The sequence below is a fragment of the Dermacentor andersoni genome, chromosome 9 (genome assembly GCF_023375885.2).
Source record: "Dermacentor andersoni chromosome 9, qqDerAnde1_hic_scaffold, whole genome shotgun sequence".
Classification (NCBI taxonomy): domain Eukaryota; kingdom Metazoa; phylum Arthropoda; class Arachnida; order Ixodida; family Ixodidae; genus Dermacentor; species Dermacentor andersoni.
Window position 1 is genome coordinate 93,463,432 of NC_092822.1, and position 6,031 is coordinate 93,469,462.

A 6,031-nucleotide genomic window follows, 5' to 3' on the forward strand; every position below is an offset into this window, starting at 1 on the left:
GTCGGCATTATTTCCCATTACAGATCATATTTCCCGTATCAAGTAAAGATCCTGCTTTATAATTCCCTATTTTACTCTCATCTTAATTATTGTTTCTTGGTCTGGGGCACAACCACGTATACAAATTTGCAAAGGATTTTTATACTTCAAAAAAAGCTTATCAGAATACTTTTTAATCTACCATACAACAGTCACTCGCAAGGTCTTTTCTCCAAAGCATGCATAATACCAGTATTCAATCTTTACAATTATAAGCTGGCACTTGCATTCCAGCGCGAACTAAAAAATCATCTTAAATATGTGCATGAATTGTCATTACTGAAAAAGAGCACTGTGTTTTACACTACCCGTCATAAAGAGGAATGGATTGTACCAACTCCTCGAACCAATTACACAATGGAAAAATTATCCTTCACACTTCCAACTCTATTAAACAACTGCAAAAAATCCGGGACTGACCTACTTGAAATATCTAAACGTGAATTACGACAGATTCACTGCACACATTCCTAGTAACTTCACCTGTATTCCTATAATGTGTATACTTAATCCTGTGTTTATTGTACAGCTTTATACCCTCTGCACCTATTGTATTGATTGTTGTTCTATTTTCTTTGTTTCTATTTCATTTATGAAATGATCCTGTTATTTTTGGCTCTGCTAAATTGCGAAGAGATTATATGCATACTTGTGTGTGTCTTTCCTTGCTTTGCTGTTGTTGCCCTGTAGAAGGGGGCTGTGGGCCTTTGTCAAGCTGCCGTTTACGAGCAGCTTTTACCCACAACCTCCTCCATCATCCCGATGGAAATAAAGATTATTATTATTATTATTGTTTTCAGTACCAAGTGCAGAGGAGCAGTAAATCAAGAAGGTGAATGTATACAGAAGTTGTTTGAGATGTTGCTTGCACGTATATCTTGAAATTAGCTAATCGTCGGCAAGATCTAGCCAAAGAACGAGTTCGTATGACCCTCAATGCGACTATTCACGAATAGTACATGGCTATGTTCGGGACAGTTGCGCGTGTAAGAGGACGAACACAGGGAAGGAACGAGGTAGATGGAAAGAGCGCAATTATCAACTGGTTTTATTGGTTTTCTAAACGGTATATATATATATATATATATATATATATATATATATATATATGTGTGTGTGTGTGTGTGTGTGTGTGTGTGTGTGTGTGTGTGTGTGTGTGTGTGTGTGTGTGTGTGTGTGTGTGTGTGTGTGTGTGTGTGTGTGTGTGTCATATCCTGTGTTCGTCCTTTCATACACGCAGCTCTTCCCAACAGCCATGCACCAACTCTCCCAGAAAAAACTACTTCAAAAGCACATGGCTTGCCTCTAGACAGTGAGTAGGAGTACCTATGAGCATGAGTACCAGTGAGCACGAGTACCTATATACGCGCTTATGCACCCATGTTTAACTTCCAGGTTCTGCGTGCATGTCATGCAAGTACCTAAAAAAGGTCATACTGACAAGAAGAAGCTATCTGAAACGCAAGGAAGAAAGAAACAAGGCCTCCACAAAAGTGCGTTCCCTGAGTCAGAAAAACAAACGAATGGCGGCAAGGCTACTTGATATTGCAGGACGTCTCGAAGAAATCACGGCTAAGAATGCGGGTGTGGCGCAGGAACTATAGGGCTGTGGTTAAGCTCAATGTCAGCGGAAAAAATTAGTAGTTGCCGAAGAGCACGAAAACAGTCGTAAAAGGTTGCATAACAGCAGCTTGGGCTTGGCTCCACCAGTAAAGCAGCATAGCGAGCACGTGGAGGCGTAAGTAAGGTATAGTGGTAGTTTACCTGTGCGACAAACAAAGTCGTAGGTTAGCATTTGTCGCCATTGTTGTGGTGCTGCGAAACCCATGAAAAACCGCGCCGGAGCCGATCGGCTTTATATGCCAGAGTCGGGTAAAGGGCAAATATGCCTCTCGATTAGATACGGGCGGTAAAATGAGGACATGCGCAGTGCAGCGTGGGAACAGGCTTAGTGTAGCCGCGCACTTGGATTGTTGCCATGTCTCGATGCAGCGGGAGGGCATGATTTGGCGTTCACTACTGTTTCTACGGCGGATATGTTTGTGGGTACAAAAAAATTGAATCGCTATACCGGCCTGGCAAAATTGGATGTCCAGCGAAGCTGTTGAAAACCACCAAAACTGCTGAGGGCGGTTTGCATTGTATTATACCAGATGCCACATTTATGTGTGGCGTAAGGCTCAAATTACATGTCAATGCGGCCGCATAAAGCGTTTGTATGCAGTGCGCCGGTAGCCGTTACGGTCACTGAACAGTTCTGTAATTTTGTTTCAGTTTCCGTAGTAATGAGTTAATCTTCGTATATTTTGTTTTTGCAGAGGGGAGCAAAGATCCACCATGGAGGCCAGAATCGTCGCCGGCGTACTGTCCTGGTAGCGTCCACTAACTTGTTTCATCATGAGAGCAAATAAGGCTCCTTCTGCAACGGTTTTACGGCGATAGATGCAAACAAGAGGAAGTATACGTAAAATATACAAATGAATACCAATAACTGACTAAAGAACGACAGCTCGTGACAGCTAAGAAATTGTCGCCGTCACTTGCAGAACAGATTGGCCTCTTCATCATAAATAGTGCTGATCCGTGGCAATATTCGTTTTACCGACTGCATGAAACTTCGGAAATAAATTTTCAACAGAAACAGCGGGATCCTTCAGATCACAGCTAGTTGTTGGACAATGGTAACAAAAAGAGATATTAAAATGAAGTTTTACTTGTTGAGCACAGCTTTTAAAGCCCAGTTTAAGTCTGGCCGGGCAGTCAGGGTGAAGGGGTGATCTTTCCCGAGTTAAAGTCAATACGAGACCTTCTATTCTCACCTAATAAGTACATGCAATCCACAAGACCTTGAATAGGAAGAAAATGTTTTGCTTTTCCGTCATGACACCGCTTTTCTCTTTCTTTTCAGTACGTCGGCAGAGGCGGTTCTGCTTGCCATCATCATCGGGCGTAAGATATATTTTGTTTATGCACTCATTTGTGTAGTTGGCTACGGTTAGTGGAACAAAACAATGACCGCCAAATAACTAGCCTAATGTTATAAGTGCTCTACGCATCGCTTTTAGTAACCGTGGCTTTAGTATTTCAGGTGTACCATTGCTGGCGGGAGGGTATTACATGTTTTCAATTGAGATATTGACAATGTACAACAAAGACAGATATTTAGAACTGGCTGTGGTTGCTTAGTTGATATGGTGTTGGGCCGCTAAGTACGACATTGCAGGATCAAATCCTCGTCACAGCGGCCGCATTTTGATGGCGGCGAAGTGCAAAGAAACCCTTGTACATATATTCATGTGCACGTTAAAGAACCCCAAGTGGTACAAGGCAATCTGGAGTCCACTACTATGGCGTGCCTCATAATCAGATTGTGGTTTTTGCACGTAAAACCTAATAATTTTTTTTAAAGCAGACATCGAGATTCAGGCATGTGCAGAGGTATGCTAACCTGCAAATTGATCTCAAGCCACGTTCTCGTGAAGCAAATACATAAATCTTTAGAAGGATCGACATTTGGCCGAGTTGGTACTGGTTGAACATCTTGAAGGTTCGATCCGTTAAATTGTGTTCGATCAGTTCGATCAGTTAAATTGTGTTAACTTTACCTGGTGCAGTGTGTAATGTCATGTAGTCTTTGTTCATCTTTTACGAAAGTGACAATATTTTCGTGCAATTTTGATGCTTTCTAGCTGGAGTGCTCACAAGCTACGCCGAAATCAAAACACCAAATCACACAAACAAGCAGCGTTGTGGTGGGTGCAACTGTGCCAAGATGTTAGTTGCATTCTCGGGTTTTACGTGCCACAACTGCAATAGGATTATGAGGTACGCCGTGGTGGTGTGCTCACGATTAATTTTGACTACCTCGAGCTATTCAGCCTGCCCCCAAAGCACGGTACACGGGCATTTTGGCATTTTACCCCCAGCAGAACGCATCCACTGTGGTCACGATTGAGTGCATGCCGTCGGGCTTAGCAGCGCGACGCTATAGCCACTATGTCACCACGGTGGGTGAAGGCAATGTATGATGCTCGTTGGGGGAATAATTGTGGCCATCAGTGTATTTAGAGATGTATATGTAAATAAATTCACGAATTCCATACCACGTTTTTCATAGGGGAACATATGCTTTCTTGTAGACTTTTGAAGAATTACCAGATACCACGCACCAAATAGCCCTGATAATGGAACATTCCAAATATTCGACATTCCAAATAAAAGATTTGGGATGCTTAACAAAAATACGGCGTGCTACATTTCCTTGAATTTAAGAATGACTCTTATATTCAGCGACTTCTATTTCATTCATGCCATTGGCTTGTCAAGGAAAATTTATGCGTTATGCCTGCATTTTAGTAGGTAAATTCAAGTTGGCCCAGAGCTAGAACTTCCTTTTAAGTTTCGATGGCAACAGTAGAAATCCAGACTCGCAACAGGATATGCGACGTCTCGGGGTGGAGCAGTGGAGCTTTTGCATTGTTGTCTTTCAAAGCACGATATGCTTTAAGCTGCCTTTATTGGTGGCCTTCGAGTAACTTTGAGCCAAAAGCCAGAGCTGTTATCAGGCCACTCAAACGGGAATATCGGGGCATTCAAACGTGAACAAAACGAGATCATCCGGGCGACCAATCAAATCATTAAAAATGCAGTCTCTGGCCCCCAACCCTTTATACAGGACTCCATTAATACGCTAGTTAGTGCCCAAACAAAATATTATAAATATTGCTTCTGAGTTCTTAGGGTTTGTCCACACTATCGCTCAAGCTGTAGGTCCTAGTGTGCTGAACTGTTATTTGTCATTTCCAATGGCAGCGTTCAAAAGGCAGCTACAGAATACCATATACACACTTCCTTGCCATCTTTTGGCGATGAGTGGTGAACGCCAGCAGCCCGCGAGCGGCGCGGCGCGGGTTTTGCATTACCTCAAGAGATGGCGCCACGCTGTGTGGCGTTTCGTTCAGGCGCTTCTGCATGGAGCGATGGCTTTGCGGTTCTAGTGCTGTGCTGCGAAGCACGAGGTGGCGATATCAGATGCTGGCTGCGGTGACGGCATTTCAGTGGTGGCGAAATGCAAAAAACACTGGTGCCACGTGCAATGGGGGTACGTTAAACATCTCCTGGTTGTCAAAATTAATCCGGAGTCCCCCACTACGGCGTGCCTCATAATAAAATCATGGTTTTGGCGCGTAGGACTACAGAATTCGTTCTTCTATCTGGGCAGTACACCCTGTCGCCCTGGCGGCTTTCGCTGTCTGTCGTGTATCGTTGAACCGGTTTTCTGTTTCTCGCTGGGTAGCGTCCATATGGCCCAGTGCGGATGTAGAACGCTCCATAAATAAGCATGCCGCTCAGTGCACTACCAGATCGGCATCGCCGCGAAACCCTGGGCTTGCCTGCTGAAGAGCTTGTCGTTGGTGAAATAAGTGGCGTGCATGTATTATGCCTTAATATTGTGATAATGCATCGCTTCTATTTGAGTTCAATATATGCATACATATATATAGATATAATAAGCACCTGAACAAAATATCATTTCAAAATTATTTATGAATGGTTAGCGAAATGCACTGTAGATTAGTTATGTGACAAAGTATTGGAGGAAATAAATAGCCAAGTCTGTCCGTATTGCTGTCGACACTATCAGTAGAAATCTTATATGCCTACACGCTAGTATAAAGGTACCCTATTATTTCCAGAATCATCACGATTTCGCAAAGTGGCCCTCGGACTCAAGGGCGTGATAGTGACAGGAAGATCTCGAGCGTCGAGATCACCGATGCAGCACATATTATTTAATTAAGCCGCGGATGAACAACCTAAATTAGGGAAAATATTGTGAGCACCTCTCATTCCCAATTTTGTCTCGAATAAAGCCATATCTTTGCATGAAACATACCTTGCGAGATTTCTACTAAGGTCATTTGGCACTCGACAGAGATTGAATATAATATAGGTGCTTCGATTTGAGAATGCTGACTTTGTTGATGTAATG